The sequence below is a fragment of the Equus caballus genome, chromosome X (genome assembly GCF_041296265.1).
Source record: "Equus caballus isolate H_3958 breed thoroughbred chromosome X, TB-T2T, whole genome shotgun sequence".
In the NCBI taxonomy this organism is placed as follows: Eukaryota; Metazoa; Chordata; class Mammalia; order Perissodactyla; family Equidae; genus Equus; species Equus caballus.
In genome coordinates this window covers 85,222,010-85,245,583 of record NC_091715.1, presented here as the reverse complement: position 1 = coordinate 85,245,583, position 23,574 = coordinate 85,222,010, and positions in this window count along the sequence as shown.

The following is a 23,574-nucleotide window of genomic DNA, read 5'->3' as shown; positions in this document are numbered from 1 at the left end:
GTGACTCCAATTGCAGCTGCTGTACCAGATTTGATTTTATTTTTTAAGAAAATTGACACATCCCCTCATACCTGATATGCAGCTATTGATGGTGCAAAGGCTTTCTCTCCATACTTGTTAGTGATTACCGGAAGCAGCTTCCCTTCAGTTGGGAAGACCAGAAATACAACTTTACTGTTCTACCTCTGAGGTGTATTGACTCTCCAGCTCTATGTTATATTTTGAACTTGATTGCTGTTCCCTTCTACAAGGTATTACATTGATCCAGTACATTGGTGACTTTATGCTGACCGGACCTAGTGAGCAAGAAGTATCAACCGCTCTAGACTTAGTGGAAAGAAATTTGCATGTCAGCAGACAGGAAATAAACCCAACAAAAATTCAGGGGTTTCTACCTCAACGAAATTTCTAGGAATTTTGTGGTGTGGGGAATGTCATGCTATCTTCTCTAGGGTGAAAGATAAGTTGTTGTACAAGAACCCTTCTACAATCAAAAGAGAGATATGATGCCTAGTAGGCCTCTTTGGATTTTGGAGGCAACATATTTCTCATTTGGGTGTGTTACTCTGGCCCATTTATCGAGTGACAAAAACTACTAGTTTTGAGTGAGTCCAAGAACAAGAAAAGGCTCTGCAACAGATCCAGGCTGCTGTGCAAGCTGCTCTGACTCTTGGGCCATATGATCGAGCAGATCCAATGGTGCTCAGTCAGTAGAAGGTGAGATGCTGTTTGGAGACTTTGGCAGGCCCCTACAGGTGAATCATAGTGTAGACACAAGATTTTGATTCCTGCCTTCCTTTGTAGATAACTACTCTCCTTTTGAGAAACAGCTTTTGGCTTGCTACTGGGCCTTAGTAGAGATTGAATGGTTAACCATGGACCAAGTTACCATGTGTTCTGAGCTGCCCATTGTAAACTGGACGTTCTGACCCAACAAATCATAAAGCTGGGTGTACTCAACAGCACTCCTTCATCAAATGAAAGTGGTTTATACAAAACCAGGCACATAAACACCCCAAAGAAGCAGTAAGTTATGTGAAGTAGTGGCCCAAATGTCCGTGGTTCCCACTTCTCCAACATTACCTTCTCCCTTCCAGCCTGCAGCTGTGGCTTCATGAAGAGCTCCCAAATATCACCTGACAGAGGAAAACCTGGGACTGGTTTACAAATGATTCTGCATGATATGCAGGTGCCACCTGAACGTGGACAGCTGCACCACTACAGTCTTTCTCTGGGCCATTCCCAAAGGAAACTGGTAAAGTGAAATCTTTCCAGTGGGCAGAATTTTGAGCAGTGCACCTGGGTGTTCATTTTGCTTAGAAGGAAAAATGGCCAGCTGTTCAATTCTATACTGATTTGTAGGCTGTGGCAAATAGTTTGGTTGAAAGGTCTGGGACTTGGAAGGGACCCGATTAGAAAATTTGTACGAAGGAGATCTGGGGAAACGGTATATGAATAGATCTGTATGAATAGGTGAAAAACATGAAGATATTTATGTCCCATGTGAATGCTCACCAGAGTGATCTCAGTAGAGGAGAATTTTAATAATCAAGTGGATAGGATGAGACGTTCTGTAGATACGTCAGCCTCTTTTCCCAGCCAATCTGGTCATAGCCCAATGGGCTCATGAACAAAGTGACCATGGTGGCAGTGTTGGAGGTTATGCAAGGGCTCACCAACACGGACTTCTACTCACCAAGGCTGACCTGGGTACAGCCATTGCTGACTGCCCCTTCTGGCAACAGCAGAGACCAACACTGACTTCTCCACGTGGCACCATTCCCCCGGGAGATCAATCAGCTACCTGGTGGCAGGTTGATTGTATTGGACTGCTTCCATTATGGAAGAGACAGTGTTTTCTTTTAACTGGATTAGATACTTACACTGGATACGAATTTGCCTTTCCTGCATGCAATTTGTTGGTCAAAACTACCATCCCTGGGCTTACAGAATGCCTTATGTACTATCATGGCATTCTACATAGCATTGCTTCTGATCAAGGGACTCACGTCACAGCAAATGAAGAGACAGTGGTTCCAAGCTTATGGAATTCACTGCTCTTATTATATTTTCTACCATTCTGAAGTAGCCAGCTTGATAGAACAATGGAATGGCCTTAAAGATTCAGTTACAGCACCAGCTATGTGGCAACACTTTGCAGGGCTGGGGCACGTTTCCTCAGGATGACTATATGCTCTAAATCACCATTTAATGTATAGTCCTGTCTCTCCCATAGCCAGGATTAACGGGTCTAAGAATCACGGGGTTTAAATGGGACTAGTACCACTCACTATTACCCCTACTGATCCTCTAGTCATCACCAAACTGCTTTATTTTTTTTTTGTTTTGTCATAAGAGAAAATGAACGACATATTAGTAAATGTACATTCTCTTTTATAGATAAATGTTTCCAATTTATTTTGATACCAGAATCACTGTACAATTTATTCAATTATAGGTATATTGACCACCACTGCATTGATTTTTATAAATAGTATTTTAATTTTTATAATATCCAGAAATAGATCTTAGTTTTCATAGTATTGGTTAGGCAAAATGCTGAAATTCTAGGCAGCTGAATATTGTCTCCATTAACCAATAATGAATTATTGAAATTTACAAAATTTATCATATGATTTGACCTGGGACAAAAGAGCTAAGAGCTACTTAGGCATCTTTTACACATAAATATGTTCTCTTTTTTTCTCTAGTTTTTATTCGTTACAAATAAAGCTACTGTGAATATTCTTGTACAAGTCTCTGTATGGGCATATGCTTTCATTTCTCTTCTGTAAATATCTGAGAGTGGAGTGACGGGGTTATATGGTAGATATATGTTTAAAATATTAAATATGAATATTTAAAATAATTTTGAATTTACAAAAGAGTTGACAATATAGTACAGAAAGTTCTTATAAACTCTGCCTGCATTTCTCTAATATTAATACTTTACATAATCATGGTAGATTTATCAAAACTTTGAAGTTAATATTGGTATATTATTAACTAAATTACAGCTATTATTCAGATTTCTTCAGTTTTTTTTCCTATTAATGTCCTTTTTCTGGTCCAAGATTCAATCCAGGACACCACATTACATTTAGTTGTCATGTCTATTCTTTTTAAATACAATAATATCAATGAAGTGAAATTCCTGAAGTTTAGGTTATATAATTCACTTCTGGCTTAAGGAGAAACAAAAGAGTCATGAAATTGAAACCTGCACTTTAGCATGTGGTGTTTAACCCTTCTAAGTAAGTCTGAAATCATACCAGATTGGCAGAACTCAGGATGTTCCCCTGTCTCCAGAAAAAGTGATTAACTAGGTTATGTCTTGCTATAAATTCTGTCTTACACTTGTCAAATGCATTATTGGCTGAAGGTAACAAATTATGTATGAATAGATAGTCAAGATGTTCACCCACGTGCCCGGCATTTAAACAAGTCACAAGACAAAAGGAGCTAAAGGATAATGCAAGAGAAATGGTAGGGTAATGCTGGGGCATTAGTTCATGAGAGAAATCTATTTCTGAAAGTTATTCCTGCGTTGCTTATTCAACAAAGCTTGGGCTAATTACCTACATAGCAGAGGGAGAAATTGGAAAACATTTTTATTTATATATTTAATATAAATATGTATAATCCTTACTATGTGCCAGGCAATGTTTAAAACAAATTACTATTAGCAACTCATTTAATTTCCACAATAATCCTGTAAAGTAGGCATTACTATCATTTTTACCTGAAAATAAGATACAGACAGGTAAGCATCTTGCCTAAACTCTCAAAACTATAAGTGGCCAAGACAGAATTTTGACATGATAATCTGATTTCAATTCATGTCTCTTAAACAATACACTCTGCTTTTTCTCTAAAAGTATAGTAATCACAAATACAGAAAGTAGATAAATGTTCCTAGTTTTACTATGTACCAAATACTATCTTAGCATTTTACGTGTATTATTGCATTTAATGCTCACAATCCATCTTATGAGATAGGCACTATTATTTCTATTTTACAGTTAAGAAAACTAGGGCAGGTGGTTCAGTACCAGCCTAATAGCACAGAGTAATAAGTGATAGAGCTGGGATTTGATCTCAGGAAATTTAACTCCACAGCCTGACCTCTTAACTGCCGTATTAGTGGTTAAGAACACGGACTTTAGAGATAGAGCTTACATTATAGATTTGAGAGGCAGAAATGGCACAGTGATTAAGAACTCTTGCCCAGTTAAGTTGATTTACAGATTGTATCCTCTAGTTTTACCTAAATTTTGTGCACAAAATGCACAAATGTATTAAAAATCCTGCAAAAAAACTGAGAATAATCATGTAAGCATGAGTGACAAGTCTAAGATATGACGCTTTATTCCTAGTGAAAACTTTTCACCAGCCACATTAAAAGGTTTTTAAAACAGACAACCTAGTCTGCTTTTATAAGAAATTAGCCAAAATATTGAACTCTTCAAGAAGACTATTTAATAAAATGTCCACGGCCTAATATTATTTGGCACCTCTAGGCAATTTATGGTAAATATATGGAGCCATCACTATTCATAAGACATTTGAAGACTAATTTCTATAATATTCACATAAACTGCCAGGCTATTTTCAATGATATTTAAAACTTGGAATACTGAATCAAGTGCTTTACAAATTGAACTATATGATAAATAGTTACAAACTTCTTTTGAGGTTGTAGCCGCCCCTGACACAGGAAGGGTTAATAATCACTGGAAAAAGCCTGCCAACAAACTGTGACCCGGAGGTGAGAAGGCCGGTTAGCCAATGACGGGTAAGACCCCCTGGGGGGGCAACCTAAGCCAGGCGGCGGCCGCCCGGGGGCACAGATGGAGAAACGATATCGATATCGGGAGCAAGAGGGACCGTTGCCTAAGAGACCTTGCCTGCTCTGAGATAAAAATATAGGAGCACAGCAACAACATGATAATATCAAAACAGAGGCCAAGGGAGGGCTCCTTGAGAAATCACTAAGAATTCTTGGCATTCGCTAATTACTTCATCCAGAACACCTGTGTATGTTTAACAGATGTAAGCTATGTATATATTGAAACGCTGGTTATAATAAACTCAGAGTGGCCATCAGCCCTCTCCGCATCTATCCTGACGTGTACATTGGATTGCAACACCGACAAGGTTTCTTTCTATGAACAAAGGATAGAAAGTCTATGGACCATTATAGAAATACATGTTCTTCTTGCGTTTGTACAAATGGCTGAAATAATTTATGGAAAAAGTTATGGTTACAACTAAAATGCATTCCTTTTCAGCAAATATTCTTGGAAGACGTATAGAAAATATTGCTGAAGATCCATAGATAAAAGGACTTTAAAAATCGTGTAGTTTAAGTGGGCTTTTACACATTTTATGAAAGTAAATATGTTTTTAACATGTTTCAAATAATAGTTACTGGATTTTGTTTAAATAAAGTTTACAAAGACTACTTTTCCATGGAAAAAAAAAAACCAAACCAACAGATGTATCTGAGAAAGCACATTCTCACCAGGAATGATGTCTTTAATGAAAACAATGTTTAATGGGGAAATTTTGTAAATGTAAACATTGAAAGAAGAACTGTTTTACATAGAATAAAAGAAGGATTCCACGCTAATTTTACAGAAGTAGCAATACACATACAATTACAAAGAAATCGAAGCAAAAATTCTTCAAGGTGCTACAGGATTTTATCAATGTTATTCATTTCATAAAACAAGAACTTTAAAATATAATACAGTCACCCAATACCTTATTATGAGTTGAAGTGTTAGCATAAAAATCTACTGTACATGATTTTGCTGGTTATTTTTTGGCAAGGAATTAAATTAATAGATGAGTTATGCATCTTTCTTTCACAAAAAGATAAGTGCTCAAAATTTGCTAACTTTTCTGTGATGAAAAATGGCTGTTTAACTCTTTAATAGATTTTTTTTTGAGGAAGATTAGCCCTGAGCTAACATCTGCTGCCAATTCTCCTCTTTTTGCTGAGGAAGACTGGCCCTGAGCTAACATCAGTGCCCATCCCCCTCTACTTTATATGTGGGACGCTTACCACAGCATGGCTTGACAAGTGGTGCCATGGCCGCACCCAGGATCTGAACCGGCGAACCCCAGGATGATGAAGTGGAACATGTGCACTTAACCGCTGTGCCACTGGGCCAGCCCCTAACTCTTTAATAGATTTTATAAAAATAATAAATGCACAATTTATTTTTTAATGTAGCTATTTCAAACTTTTTGTTCTCAAGACTTCTTTACAATTTTAAAAGTTATTGAGGACCCCAAAGAGTTTTGCTTCATGTGGATTATATCCACCAGTAATTATTGTATTAGGAATTCAAACTGAGAAGTTAAAAAAAATTTATATTTTAATTCAGTTAAAATACCAAAAATAACCCACTGCATGTCAAGATGAGTAACATTTTTTATTTTCCAAAAAAATACTGATGAGTGTTAATTGTTTTATATTTTGCAAATTTCCCTAAAGGTTAGCTTAATAAAAGGCAGCTGAATTCTCATATCTGCTTCTGCACTCAATCTGTTGTGATATTTTGTTTTGTTTGAGGCATATGAAGGAAATCTGACCTCACTAAGATATGTAATTGAAAAGGGGAAGAAATTTTAATATATTCAGATAACTGTGGATATTCTTTGAAAAATACACCAAAAAATATACAAGTTGTGGTTTCCTAAATGTTAGTTGCAATATGCAATCTGAAACGACATCAGTGAACTTTTCACACTGTTACATTAAAATCCATTTGTCTACCTTAACTTTGAATGTATCTTTTTTACCTAGGCAAGCATTGCCTAGCATTAGCCAATTGAAAAATATAGATGAGTGAATTATACAGAATTTCCAAATACTGAAACCTTATATTATAGTACATACTATATAAATATAAATATGTAAATATATAAACAAAAATGTCTTATGTATTGGGAACCTGTCAAGTTCACAGTGGTGAATAGAAGCTCACATTCGCAGATGCAAGTTTTCCGTCATCCTGATTTTCTCTTTAAAGCTTGACTTGGCAAAACACTATTCTTGAAGTGACAGGCGCACTTAGTTAATTTATGAGATAATGTTTGCTAAATATCCAGGTATCAATAACCATACTTTGTCAATCAGTTACTCTTACCAGTAAAAATGGAGTTCCATGAAAGAAGAAGCCATCTCATAACTCAAACGATGCTACAAGTGGTTTGTCTTATGACACCCACGGTACTTTGGCACAAAGCAAGAGTGCTTTATATGTATGTTTCATTTGATCGAAAAGAATATGTGAACTTTGAATTTCATCAAAGGATGTGGACTCAGTGATTGACGTTTAAATAAAATTAAGCATTTTCGCTAAGAATATTTTTAAGTGAAACTGGCGTTTTTTTCCTGGCTGCATGGCAGTGACGAATAAAAGGAATCCTCATGCAGTTTGCGGCTACAGCCTTGATTTGTGCTTGATTATACACCGGTGGTTGTTTTCGCACATGTTAAAGCAATTAAGAACGCAATGTATCATTATGAAAAGCATATATCATTATGAAAAGAGTTTGATCTTACAGATCCCCTGAAAGTGTCTCAGAGTCCTCCCGATGTCAGTGAACCAAATTTTGAGAATCTCTACATTAATATACAGTTGAAACTTTAATAATGACTAAAGATGTAACTGACTTTTGAAAGAAACCCATGCTATAGAGAGATCATTCTGAAAGGGAATGTATGGATATATAATATCACATTGTTTTATTAGCTATTTTCCAAAAACAATGTTATATTTTTTTACAAAATTGAATAATATTTTAAATTATATAAATATCTTCCTAAGAGTTTAAGTGAATTTTGCACTTGATTATTCAATATGGAAAAATAAAACAACTTTTGATTATCAATAAAAACTGACATAAAATCAAAGAAAAAAACAGATGATTTTAGAAAATGAAAATCATGATAAAATAATCAGAGGCAATGAGTAACTTTTCCCCTTTGGATAAATGTGGTTTTGTTAGTTATACTTTCATTCATGATAGCCATTATACTTTCTAAAAATAAGCTGAATGATAATGCATATCTGTCTATTAGATGACATTTTATTAAAAGCAAAATATTTTTGAAACATTATTAAATAATGTAGAATAGCGGCTGGCCCGGTGGCACAGCGGTTAAGTTCACACATTCCGCTTCGGCGGCCTGGGGTTCCCTGTTCGGATCCCAGGTGCGGACATGGCACCGCTCGTCAAGCCATGCTGTGGCAGGTGCCCCACATATAAAGCAGAGGAAGATGGGCGCAGCTGTTAGCTCAGGACGTCTTCCTCAGCAAAAAAGAAGAGGATTGGCAGCAGATGTTAGCTCAGGGCTAATCTTCCTCAAAAATAAAAATACAGAATAAAGATGTTTTTGCATTTTATTTCATTAAGATATTTTTATTTCTGTGTTTTGAAACATGCATAACTTCAGGGGCACATGCAATTATAACATATATGTATAATACATATGTATGTTTATAATACACACACACATACTGGAAATGTATGGTGAGTTTTTTTCACTTAAATATAAGAACTTGGGGGCCAGCCCCGTGGCCGAGTGGCTAAGTTCACAGGCCCTGCTTTGGAGACCCAGGGTTACGCCAGTTTGGATCCTGGGCGTGGATATGGCACCGCTCTTCAGGCCATGTTGAAGCGGCGTCCCAGGTGCCACAACTAGAAGGACACACGACTGAAAATACACAACTATGTACCAGGGGGACTTGGGAGAAAAAGGAAAAATAAAATCTTTAAAAAAAAAAAAGTAAGAACTTGTTCTTTTAACAGACACGTTAGTCTCAGATGTTATGTGGAAGAAGAAATGTCCTTGAAAGGAAGGACTGCAAATTTGGAAAATAGATAAATAAAGAAATGACACTTTCAGATGTTCAAGACAAATAGAATTCGTATACAGAATATAAATATTGCCTCCAAAATAGCATTCTCAGTTTTTATGATGCTTAATTGTCTCGTCATTAGTAACACTTGACTTTTAAGAAATTACGGTTAAAAATGCAAATACGTTATCTAGATAAAGTAGCATAATAACTCCAAATCATTAGATATCAGAATAGGAGATCGGAATTCCTCTAGAGAATGGTGGAAAACGGCCGCCAGTCAGAAAAGTCGAGCAGCTCTCAAGAACATTTCCTGTTCCGATATTTCTCTATAGTCGATACTGCAGATGTTTTTCATTAGTATCCAAAGTGAAGTGAAAATGAGATACTACATTCATTGGAAACAAAAACAAGTCCTGAATCCAGTTTTTATTTAAAGGAAAAATGGGTTTTGAGTATCACTTTGGCCTACGTTTTATAAAATCAATTCCTTTAAGACTTTCAGAATTTAAAGGCAAGTTATAAGACTTGCGGTAATTGCTTCTAACACTCAGGCTTGGTATGAAAAACCTGTGGGAGTTTAAAAGAATGAACGAGTCAGTGTAGAACAAGCACAATGTTAGATAGTAGATAGAAATGACACTACATGACATCATTGTGGCCAGAGGCCTGTTAAGTGAAAACAAAACCCTCCATTTCAAACTAGGGATAAACAATCACTTAATCCTCTAGCTGTTTCCAGAGAGATTGAACCAGTTCCTGAAACAGACCTGAGACAGCCAAATAACTCTGTCAGTTTTTCTGGAACACTGTATTTTTATGCCTTTGCAAAAGGTAAAGTAGACATAACACCTCATTTCGTCTTCCAGAACTGAGATACAATCAAGATTTTCCAAAATTTGTGTTGAAGTCCCTATCACCATTTGCCCAAAAGAGCAAAGTATCGTTTATTAGTCAACTTCATCTGTTAAATATTACTTAGGATCTTCTTATCTTTCCTCTTAGGATATCAAGCATTACATGACTCTAGATGATAAAATATGTAGCTACTTTGACAATTTATGTTGGTAAAATACAAAAACTTGGTCTCTGGGAGGTTAGATACTTTTGAAAGCTACTATATTAATCATTTTAAACTAAAAGGCATTTAAAGTAAAATACAATAACGTCACTCTAAATATTTTCCTTCTGACATAAAACATTAAATGTAACTTCACAAAGTGCATAATTTTGACAATAAAATTACTGAAGTGACATAAAACAAAAATAAGTTATCAGATAACTTCTCTTTCCGGCACTATAGTGAACTAGATATTCTGAAGGAATGCCCTGCTTCAAAACAATCAAAACCTTCAGGAAATATAATTTGAATTGTATTGTTTGCCTCATAGGGAAGAATGAAAAAACTCTCCATTCTCCTCACCTCCCTCCCCCAAAAAGACCCCAACAAATCAGTACACGTGCATAACATAGTCCGTGTGCTGGATTGTGTTGTCAACCCGGTTCAGCAAAAAGCTTACGGTTCTCAAAATCTCCTTGCCTATACGCTTATAGGTTAGAGTTGGATCAAAGGTAAACTTAAGTAATACTTGAAAAGCAGAAGTGAAGCAGTGGTCATTATTATAATAATATTATTGTTTCATATACAGTGATAGACAGATACAGATATGACTAACGAGTCACAGCTTGCCCTGGTTCTCCTCTACTTTTACTCAGTTCATCTGTCCAACTTCTGGCTCTGATTACCAGCCACAACACCAGGCCCATCAAGAGATATTTGGCTGTGCACCCACAGAGGCAGTAACTCTATAGACACATAGCTTCCTATAACAATGACAGTGATAATGATATCTAAACGAGAGTGAGATGGAGTAAAATTCTGGACCAGAATAACATGTAGGTTCATAGAGGAGTGATGTAAGTATAAGTCTTAAATGCTATTGTAATTTCCAGGAAGACAGGGAAAATACTAACATTAGAATTAATTATACCTGGCACAATTTCACAGTAACCACTAAAAGAAAGGAATAGATTATAGAAGTGCAAAATCAGTAGAGGGGGAAAAATGATCTGAGACTAGTAACCTAAAACTTGAATCAATACTTTAAAAGCAAAGAAAACGAAATAAGGAAAAATAGGAAGGACTGAAAATCCACATATAAGATGATGGAATCAAATCCAAATATATCAATACCCACAATAAACGCAAATAGGTAAATTTACCATTTAAAATACACAAATTGAGATATTGAATTAAAAATAAGAAAAGAAATAACAAAAGAAGAAATATTCAAATAAAAAAGAAATTTAGACATATTTAAAGAGGCATGTATAAAACGTAAGGTCCCAGAAAGCTTAGAAGTCATAGTATGTGGCTTCCAGTTCAAACAAGATGGTATACTCATTTCTTTCTACTTCTCCCCACTAAGAACAAATATAAACCCTGGAAATAGCACAAAAGGCCACCCAGAGAGACCTCTAAAAGGCAGTATAAGAGAAAGGCAAATTGATTTGGGTCCCCAGGACTTGAGAAACAGTATAGCAGCAGAGAGTTTTAAGTGCATCCACCCACCCCACCCAAGAGAACAAGGTCAACTGTGCCCAGCATTTCCAAACCCCAAGCCCAGCAACAGAAGGCAGCCCAGATGGACTCATTTTTCTGGCAGGTCAAACAAAAGTCCCTCTGACAACTTCAGGTTAGCCCTGTAGCATTGACAAGAGAGCTCCATCAAGAGCCCTGTTACCCGTAAGAAGCAAAGGGAATGCTCTCTTTCCCAGCAAGGCTTGAGGCTCCCCTTCTCCACTTAAAGATACTGGGGTGGCCAGGTGCCACTAGCAAGGGGGTCCATGCTATATAGCAAGCAGCCTGGCCTGTAGAGGTCTTTTATTTCTGAGAATCTGAAATTCCCCTTGCTCACCATGAAATCTTGGGTGGGAGCATCGCACCAACGAGATTCTGCTACAATGAGTGTCCTGGTCTGGGAAGACTATTTGTCTCTGTGGGCTGGAATGTCTCTCCCTCTGCTTCTCAGAGACACTGGGGAAGCCAGTGGGCGTGGGCAAAGATGATCTTGCCACCACAAGTACCTGGTCCCGGAAGTGCTCTCCGTGCTCCACAGGCAAGCGCAAATCCCACAACAACAACTACCCAGCCAGGGAAGCCTCCTAACCCTCCTCTTACCCCCTACCCTGGAGGCCTGAGATACCCCCTCCTCCCACCGGAAAACATCAGGTGACTTAGGCCTGGGGAATCCACTTCTACCTTATCAGACAGCACCAGCAGGGACCAGCGGGAGCCCCAGCAACACGGAAAAGAAACCAAGCCAATCAAAATAACACCACAAATGCTCTGAAAATTCGATCATCCTTGGAAAGACAGCCCACAAAAATAGGCCAGGATCTGCATGCTACACCTAAACATGGTGACTGCCTGATAAAAGATTTATGTAGAATCCATATTCTCCTAACATAATAGCTGAAGTGTTCAGTTTATTGTTGTTAGTGCCCTTGAGTCAATTCTGACACTCCTAGTGATCCTGTGTACAGCAGAGCAGAATCCTGCCCAGTCATTTTGAGGTCATCCTCTCATCTTCTGGCACTATATCAGACAATGTTCCACTGTTATTCACAGGATTTTTATGGCAATTTTTTTGGAAGTGGGTGGCTAGTTTCTTTTTCTTAGTCTGTTTTAGTTTGGAAGCTCCTCTGAGACCTGTCCACCATAGGTGACCCTGCTGGTATTTGAAATACTGGTGGCATAGCTTTCAGCATCATAACAACATGCAGCCTCCACTATGCTACAACCAACAGTGGCTCCTTGATCAGGAAACAAACCCAGGCCGAGGCAGTGAGAGTTCCAAATCTTAACCACTAGACCAGCAATATACAATAGAAAATCAGACATCATACAAAGAACCAGGAAAATCAAAACTTTAATGAGAAAGCACAATGAACTGACACCAACACTGAGACAATGAATTCAGATGGGAAATCAGATAGAATCAGATGACAAAAATTTCCCGCAAAGAAACCACCAAACCTAGATAGTCTACAAGTGAGTTCCACCAAATTTTCAAGAAACAGGTTATCCAAATATTGTACAAATTCTCCTAAATAATTGAAAAGAGAAATATCCTAAAATCTGTTAGGAGAAGCTAGGACAACACTGTTATCAAAATCAAAGACCAAATCGGAATAGGCAATATTAGGCCAATCTCACCCAAGATCATAGATGCAAAACTCATTAAAAAATAGAGATGCTTAAAAAACATAATAAACCATGATCAAGGTGAGTGATTTCCAGTAATTCAAGGGTGAATCACTATTAGAAAATATATAAATGTCACCCACATTAATAAATGTAAGGATAAAAATGTATGACCATGCCAGCAATGGCAATAATAAGCATTTATTAAAATTCAACACAAATTCATTATAAAATACTTGGCAAAATAAAAGATCCTTTCTTAAGTTTATAATGGATATTTATCAAAAACCTACAGTAAACACCATTATGAATTGGAATAGAGTCATCCTTTTTAAAATCGGTAATAAGACAAACATGTTCACTAACATATGTTCAACGTTGTATTTTCAATAACAGGCAGCAAAGAAGAGCAGAAAAAAAGTCAATATTTAAATGAAAAAACAAAAATGCAATTTTATTCAAATGGTTAGGAAGTTCTAATTATCTGTAGACAGATATCATGCTAACACAATAGGATTCTTTACCAATTTGTTGGAAAGGATATATAGAATAAAACTGAAATTCTATAAGACATTAACAGTAGATAAATTAAGCAATAAAATACCAATACAATAGTAACAAACACCATAATATTATTGATATTAATCAAAGAAATACAAAATTATGTATGCACAAAATTATCAAATTTTTATTAAAATATTATGTACAGGGTAAAACATAAGATAATTATGCAATGTTCATGGATAGGTAGGAAATTTCAAAAAAAAAGAAATTGTTCCCAAGTTGATACATAGAATATATGTGTTAAAAATCAAAATCCCAATGAAATTTTCAAGACACTTGGAAAACTGACTCTAAAATTAGAGACAAAACAATTGTGAACAGATTAGTACTAGCAATTATCAAGCATTATTTTAAAGCTACAGGTTTCTTAAAAATAGTGTCTCTCAAGTGAGATATTGAGTTGTAATTAATATAAACTATATTTAGCGATTTTAGGTGTATGGTTCTCTGAATTTTGACAATCATGCGCAGTCATGTAACCATCATCAAAAACAAGATACAGTATAGAAACGTTCAATCATCCTAAAATAGTCCCACATGCCGGGTTTATTTGATCTCTTTCACTTACTCCAAGTCCTTGCAAACATTGATCTGTTTTCAGCCCTTAGGGTATTGCTTTTTACAGATAGAAGTACATATATTTGTTTCTGCCTCCTTTCACTTAGCATAATGTTCTGGAATTCATCCATGATGTTCCATGCACGTTTTTCAGTAAGATGTTATTTTATAGATCAACCAAAATTTGTTTATCTCTTGACCTGTTGATTAACATTTGGATTGTTTCCAATTTTGGGCTATTATGAATATAGCTACTATAAACATTCATAGACAAGTGTTTGTATGGAAATATGTTTTTATTTTTCTTCGATAAATGCCTAGGAGTGGAATTCCTGGTTCATATAGTAAGTGCATTGAACTTTATAAGAAACTGACAAAATGTTTTCCAAAGTGGTTATACCATTTTGCATCCAAACTAGCAACATATGAGAGAATAAGTTGCTCTTCATCCTTGCCAGGAAATATTTCCCAACTTTTTAGCATTCAATAATTTTTAAATTTTAGAACAGTTTTAAATTTACAGAATTATTGTGAAAATAGTACAGAGACTTCCTGTATACTTCATACTCATTTTCCTCTATCACTAACATCTCATATTAACAGTACATTTATCGAGATTAATAAACCAATATTGATACATTATTATAACTAAAGTGCATACTATTCCCATTTCCTCAGTTTTTGCCTAGTGTCCTTTTTCTGTTTCAGTAACGCATCAGGATACCGGTTACATTTAGTCATCATGTCTCTTGAGGCATCTGGAGATGGTGACGCTGTCTTAGACTTACTTCGTTTTTGATGACCATGACAGTTTTGAGAAATACTGGACAGGTATTTTGTAGAATGACCTTGAATTTCAGTTTGACACTTTACTCATGGTCAGACAGTATTTATAAATATTGGGACGAAGACAGCATAAGTAAATACCGTTCTCATCACATATCAGGGGTAAATGCTATTAACATAAATAATCACTAATGATATTAACCTGATTCCTTGGCTGAGGTAAAGTTTGTTAGGCCATTCCACCGTAAAATTACTCTTTTTCCCTCTGTCTGAACTGTACCTCTTAGAAGAAAGTCACCATGTGCAGCCAACAATTGGGGAGCTTAGACTGTGGAGAGTTTGTTCCATCTGCTTGAGGAAGGAGCAATCTTCAGAAATAATTTGAAATTCTCTGTGGAAAATTTTTCTATTCTCCCCCATTATTTATTTCTTAAATTATTCATTTACATTAGTATGGATTCATGGGTACTTATTTGATAATTTGGATTATAATCCAATGTCACTTTATTTTATTGTTCAAATTGAGAATACTCTCAGCTTTGACCATTGGGAGCTCTTTCAAGTGGCTTCCGTGTACCTTTGACCTATCACAGTCATTGTGGGTTGATTTTTTTTTTGAACCCTTCCTTAATTTCTGGTGGTACAAGATGCTCCAGAACTATCTTGTGTATTTCTTCTACCATTATGAGCATCAATAATTACTTGAAGAACTTCTGGTTCCTTTTATTGGCGAATAGAATTAAAAACCAAGATACAGGTGCTGGATGTCCTCATTATTACTGAGGTGCTGGTGTTTCTAGGCCCTATCAATGGAAAGAGCTAGAAAATATATGTGTGTACTCTAATCCACGTGCAAATATTTCCATATATAAACACTCGCAAGCTAATTGTGAATTCATACTGATGTCTCCAAATCCGGTACCATATGGATTATGCTAGCCTCTTCACCTGCTTGCCTGTAATCTTCCTCCAACCTAAGAGATCTGGCTCCCATCAACCATTGTCTATTTACTTATTTGATCAATCCCACTATACATGTACAGTGATTGCAAATTGTTAGCCTGTATTCTCATGAGAAATAACTTTACTGTCTAGAATACAGTGCTTATGTATAGCTCCTTTTGTCTTTTGCTTTACAATTCCCATTTATGTCCAAAGTTACTTAGGTCACTTCAGTACCATTTCCACTTACTCCTTCAGTGAAGTTATGCCAAGTATTTGTAATACAATTAGATTCCTTGGTCACAGTCTATGTCCCATCCTGTGGTAATAAGAACTCCTGAGGGTTTTTTTTTAATTTGCATACATTAAGGTTCACTCTGTGTGTTCTAAGACACTATACATTTTGCCACATGAACAATGTCATGTATCCACCACTACAGTATCATACAGAATAGTTTCACCACCTTAAAAAAATCCCCTATACTTCATCTATTCAACCTTGCCCCTCTCCAAAACTTGGAGAACCACTGTTTTTAAACTCTATATTTTTGCATTTTCAGAATAATGTTATGAATGTAGTCATACAATATATAGTCTTTTCAGAGAGATTTCTTTCACTTTGTCATATGCTTTTAAGATTCATCCATGTTGTTGCATAGACTGATGGTTCATTCCTTTTTATTACTAAATAAGATTCCATTGTATGAATGGATCATTTTGTTTATACACTCACATGTTGAAGGACATCTTGAATCCAATTTTTGGCAATTATGAAAAACAATCTTATAAACTGCATGCAGTTTTTGAGCAGTTATACACTTTCAAATAAGTTGGATAAATACCTCGGAGTGTGATTGCTGGATCATATTCTACGACTGTTTAGTTTTACAAGAGACTGACAAACTGTCTTCCGAAGTAGCTGTACCATTTTTCATTCTCTCCAGCAATGAATGAAAGTCCCTGTTGCTCTGTAACCTGGCCATCAACGGTAATGTTGACAAACATTTCATGAGCTTGTTCGTCATCTATCTTATTTCGTGGTGTGTGTGTTCACATCTTTTGCTCATTTTTAAAAATGTGTTTGTTTTCATAAGTTTTAAGGATCCTTTCCGTATTCTAAATATAAGTCCTTTATCACAAATGCAATTTGCAAATAGTTTCTTCCAGTCTGTGGCTTATCTTCTCATTCTCTTAATAGTGACTTTCAGAGAGCAAACATTTTTAATTTTAATAAAGGCCAACTTCTGAAATATTTCTTTCATGAATTGCGCAGTTGGTCTTGTATATAAAATTTCATTACTAATCCCAAAGTCATACAGATTTTATTCTATTATTTCATCTAGAAAAATTATAATTTTGCATTTAACATTTAAGTCTATCATCCATTTTGCATTTTTATTTTTGTAAAATGTGAGGTCTGTGTCTTTGTTCTTTTCTTTCTTCTTTCCCTTTTTTTTGCTTAGCATATGCTGAATACTTCCAGCACCATTTGTTCAAAACATTATTTTTTTTTATTTATCTGCCCTTTCATTTTTTTCAAAAATCAATTGAGTACATTTATGTGAGTCTATTTCTGGTCTCTGTGTTCTACTCCACTCATCATTTCTATCTTTCTGATTGTACCACACTGTTTTAATTATTGTAACTTTATAGTAAATCTTGAAATTAGTTCATGTGAGTCCTCTGGTATAGTTTTTCAAAAATACCTTAGCTATTGTAGGTTCCTTGCTTTTCTACATAAATTTTAGAATTATTTTTCAGTAAATATAGGCACAAAAACTTTCTGGGATTTTGACTTGAATTGTGCTGAATCTATAGCCCAAGAATTCACATCTAAATATTGAGACTCCCAAACCATGACCATAGAATATCTCGATCTACTTTGATTTCTATGATTTGTGTTTTGTGTGTTTTTGCACAGAGATACTGTATAGTAAATATTATGTGTATGTACATTCCAAATACATCTATTCCAAATTTTATTGCTGATACATAGAAAAGCAATTAACTTTTGTGTATTGACATTGTGTCCTGCAATCTTGTTATACTTACTTATTAATTCAGGAGAATTTTTGGAGATTCCTTGAGAGTTTTTGACATTGAAAATCATGTCTCCTGCAAATTAGGACAATTTCTTTTTGTCTTGTCTTATAGCTAGAAATTCCAATATAAAGTTGAATAGGAGGAATGAGAGTATACATTCTTTCCTTGTTTCCAATATTAGGTGATAGCTTTCACCCTCTCACTCTCTCATCTATGATGTGAGTGGTAGGGTTTTTTGTATATATCCCTTATTAGGATATGCAATTTGCTTTTTTATGTGTTTTGCGATTTTTTATGAAATGCTAGAAATTTTGTGCAGAAATGTAGAGATTGAGGTAAAATGCATTTGCTCTTGACAATAGGTATTCCTCTTCTTTTGTCAGGCTATTATTGTGAGTTTTTAGGTAATCTAATCAGGTATTGAACTGTGTTTGTGTTGTTGTTGCCGTGTTTGCTATCAGTCTACCTCAGTTTTCAGTTCCTCCCGGAACTGAGTGCCGTTGCCTCATTTTTAGTGAGGCTGCTAAGACCTGGAGAGTTTTTCTTAGTGCTAATGCTCCACAGTCATCTTTTGGTAACACCTACTATACGCCTGTGTCACAGAAGATTTTCTATATACATTCTTGTTCACTCCCTCACTGACAGAATAATATTGCTTGTTCCTGGAAGCTTGGCTTGTGTTGGGAATAGAGATGGTTCTCTCCATTGTACTGGTCCCACCTCAGTCACAGGCTGGCCCTGTTTTCCTTCGACTAGGAGTTGGGCTTTCCCAGTGTTTCTGTCCTTTTTTCTCTGCCAGCTAAACTGCCTTGAATCTGGCAGGAGTTTTATTTCCATTTCCTAATGGTAGCAGACCTATACTTGGCCTTGGTATAAGATTTTCAGACCATAATAGTTCTCGATCCTACTCAAGAAAAGACAGTCTTTCTTCTACTTGTATCCAATGATGGTGCTTCTGTTCCTTTGCCCTGGGCACGGTAGTTATTTCTGCCGTCTTCTCCTCCTCCTACTCCAAAGTGTATCATAAGGATTTTGAGTTAGATAGAAAAAGTATCTTGTGAAGTCTTGGTCTGTCATGCTGACTCTTCCACAATCGCTGTTCACCTGTCAAATGCAGACTCTTTCTATAAAAACTATCTTTCCATAATAAAGAACTTGCAAAAGAGAATTAGCTCCCTTTATGTCTGGGATATTCGGCCATTCTAGGCTATCCTGTTAGCCCACACATGGAAATAAGCAATTCATAAAATAATTTAGCCAATTTCTTCATACTTGCTTGTATGGTGGCCAGTGCTTCTCACTCCCATGCTCTTCCACAAGTGAGACAATTTTTGTTTCCATTATTTGTCAGGGAGCCTTGTCTCTTTTGGGATTTCAGGTTATTTGTGTGAGTTTTTAGTTTATTCTGTAATCTCTTGTTGTCAGGGTACTAATGATGTTATTTGCAGAGTTTTACAAACTAATGTGCCTCCTGTCTTCTCACTTATGCCATCCTGTCTTCGCTTCTGAGCAATCTTGAAGCTATATGCTAAAACTATGTGGTAGTAGTGCAAAGATAGACAAGTAGCCCAATGAAACAGAATAAAGAGCTCAAGAAATAACCACACATAAACGAAACTTGATAAATGAAAGAAAAGAACTGGCAAAAATTGTATTATTCTTTCACTGATTATGGAAAAATTGCTTACTCATATAGAACAAACATTAAAGAGGTCCTCTACATTACTCCACACACAAAAATCCATTTTAATGAAGACTTGTGAAAATCAAAAATTAAAAAATATATGTAAACATAAAAGAATATTTTTATTTATTTTTTAATACTAAATTCCTATATTTAATTTTCTTTTAAGTGAGGTGACATTGACTTATAACATTATACATTTCAGGTGTATATCATTATATTTCGATTTCTGTGTAGACTACATCGTGTTCACTATCCAAAGATTAATTATCATCTGTCACCACACACATGTGCCCCTTTACCCCTTTCACCCTCCCACCTCCCCGCTTCCCCTCTGGTAACCACCAATCTAATCTCTGTATCTATATGTTTGTTTATTGTTGTTGCTTTTATCTTCTATTTATGAGTGAGATCATATGGTATTTGACTTTCTCCTTCTGACTTATTTCTCAGAGCATAATACTCTCAAGGTCCATCCATGTTGTCTCACAAGGCAAGACTTCATCTTTCCTTCTATAGCTGAGTAGTATTCCATTGTGTATATACACCACATCTTCTTTATCCGTTCGTCCCTTGATGGGCACTTAGTTTGTTTCCAAGTCTTGGCTATTGTGAATAATGCTTGAACGAACATAGGGATGCATGTATCTTTATGCATTTGTGTTTTCATTTTCTTTGGATAAATATCCAGCAGTGGAATAGCTGGATCATATGGTAGTTCTATTCTTAATTTTGGGGGGAATCTCCATATTGTTTTCCCTAGTGGCTGCACCTGTTTGCATTCCCAGCAGTAGTGTCTGAGATTTGCCTTTTCTCCACGTCCTCTCCTAAACTTGTTATTTCTTGTCTTGTTAACCATAGCCATTCTGATGGGTGTGAGGTGATATCACATGTTAGTTTTGATTTGCATTTCCTTAATAATTAGTGATGTTAAACATATTTTCATGTGCCTGTTGGCCATCTATATATCTTCTTTGGAAAAATGTCTGCTCAGATATTTGCCCATTTTTTAATTGGGTTGTTAGTTTTTTTGTTGTTGAGATGCATGAGTTCTTTATGTATTTTGGATACTAACCCCTTATCAGACATATGATTTCCAAATAACTTTTCTCAATTGTTAGCTTGTCTTTTCATTTTGTTGATGGTTTCCTTCGCTGTGCAGAAACTTTTTAGTTTGATGTAGGTCCATTTGTTTATTTTTTCTTTTGTTTCCCTTGCCTGGTCAGACATAGTATTTGAAAATATGCTTCTAAGATCCATGTTGAAGAGTGTATTGCCTATGTCTTCTTCTAGAAGATTTATAGTGTCAGGTCTTACATTCAAGTCTTTAATCTATTTTGAGTTAATTTTTGTGGATGGTGTAAGATAATAGTCTACTTTCATTCTTTTGCATGTGGCTATCCAGTTTTCCCAACACCATTTATTAAAGAGACTTTCCTTTCTCTGTTGTATGTAGCTGTCCATGGGTGTGTGGGTTTATTTCTGGGCTTTCAATTCTGTTCCATTGATCTGTGTGTCTGTTTTGGTGCCAGTACCACGCTGTTTTGAGTACTGTCACTTTGTAGTATATTTTGAAATCAGGGAGTGTCATACCTTCAGCTTTATTCTTTTTTCTCAAGATTGCTTTGGCTATTCGGAGTCTTTTCTTGTTCCATATAAATTTTAGGATTCTTTGTTCTATTTCTGTGAAGAGTGTCATTGGAACTTTGATAGGGATTGCATTGAATCTGTAGATTGCTTTAAGAAATATGGACTTTTAACTATGGTAATTCTTCCAACCCAAGAGCACAGACTATCTTTCCATTTTTTTGTGTCTTCTTCTATTTCTTTCAACATGTTTTATAATTTCCACTCTACCGGTCTTTTATCTCTTTGGTTAAATTTATTCCTAGGTATTTCATTCTTTTTGTTGCAATTGTAAATGGTATTGTATCCTTAATTTCTATTTCTGCTACTTCATTGTTAGTGTATAGAAATGCAACTGATTTTTGCACGTTGATTTTTGTATCCTGCAACTTTACTTTACTCATTTATTATTTCTAATAATTTTTTGGTAAATTCTTTAGGGTTTTCTATATATAAAACCATGTCATCTGCAAAAAGCAGCAGTTTCACTTCTTCCTTTCCAATTTGGATCCCTTTTATTTATTTTTTTCTTACCTATTTGCTCTGGCTAGGACTTCCAGTATTATGTTAAATAAGAGCGGTGCAAGTGGGCATCCTTGTCTGGTTCCTGTTCTTAAAGGGATAGCTTTCAGTTTTTCTCCATTGAGTGTGATATTAGCTGTGGGTTTGTCATATATGGCATTTATTATGTTAAAGTACTTCCCTTCTATACCCATTTTATTCAGTTTTTATCATAAATGGATGTTGTATCCTGTCAAATGCTTTCTCTGCATCTATTGAGATGATCATGTGATTTTTATTCTTCATTTCATTAATGTGGTGTATCATGTTGACTGATTTGTGGATGTTGAACCATCCCTGCATCCCTGGAAAAAAACCCACTTGATCATGGTGTGTGATCTTTTTAATGTATCATTGTATTCAATTTTCTAGCATTTTGCTGAGGATATTTGCATTGATGTTCATCAGTGATCTTGGCCTGTAGTTTTCTTTTGTTGTGTTGTCCTTGTCTGGTCTTGGTATCAAGGTAACACTGGCTTTATAGAACAACTTAGGAAGTTTCTCCTCATCTTCAATTTTTTGGAAAAGTTTGAGAAGGATAGGTATTAAGACTTCTTGAATGTTTGGTAGAATTCACAAGGGTAGCCTTCTGGTCTCCTACTTTCATTTTTTGGGATTACTGTTTTGATCTCCTTAATAGTGATTGGTCTATTCAAATTCTCTGTTTCTTGTTGATTCAGTTTTGGAAGGTTGTATGAGTCTAAGGCTTTATCCATTTCTTCTAGATTATCTAATTTGTTGGCATATAGCTTTTCATAGTATAATCTTTTATATTTCTGAGGAGTCCATTGTAATTTCTCCTCTTTCATTTCTGCTTTTATTTCTTTGAGCTTTCTTTCTTTCTTCTTGGTGAGTTTATCTAAAGTTTTGTCAATTTTGTTTATCTTTTCAAAGAACCAGCTCTTAGTTTCATTGATTTTTTCTATTGTTTTTTTATTCTCTACTTCATTTATTTCTGCTCTGATTTTTATTATTTATTTCCTTCCTTCCACTGATTTTGGGCTTTGTTTGTTCTTTTCCTAATTCCTTTAGATGCATCATTAGATTGTTTATATGATTTTTTTCTTGTTTGTTGAGGTAGGCCTGTATTGGTATAAACTCTCTTATAAAAAAATATTTTTTGACCTTGGGCCACTAAAGCAAGGCAAAAAAACAAATCTCACCATAAAACATTGTTAGACTCAAATTTATTAAAGTAATGCTTCACTTAATATTTGTAGGCAAATACATAACTATTAAAATTTACTAAACTCATACTTTTTAAAACATTTTTGAGTAACAATAATGATAACAAATATATTCCACAAAATAGTGACTTTGAACACTAAATCAGTGACTGCATTCATATATGTTTGTATTTAAGGTTGGGGAAGGGAGAGGAAGATTGAGAACAGATTTTGGAGGCGATATCTGCTTCATGAATACAAGTTCTATGAATAGAATTGCATGCTTGTACCTGCATTAAATGTGTGTTATTCAAATAAAAAAGATAAGAGGTGGAACTTCGGAAGTGGTAGAGTGAGGAATTTTTTTTTTTTGAGGAAGATTAGCCCTGGGCTAACATCCGTGCCCATCTTCCTCTACTTTATATGTGGGACACCTGCCACAGCATGGCATGCCAAGTGGTGTGTAGGTCTGTACCCAGGATCTGAACCTGCAGACGCCGGACCGCTGAAGCAGAACATGCCAGCTTAAGTGCTGCACCACTGGGCTGGCCCTTAAAG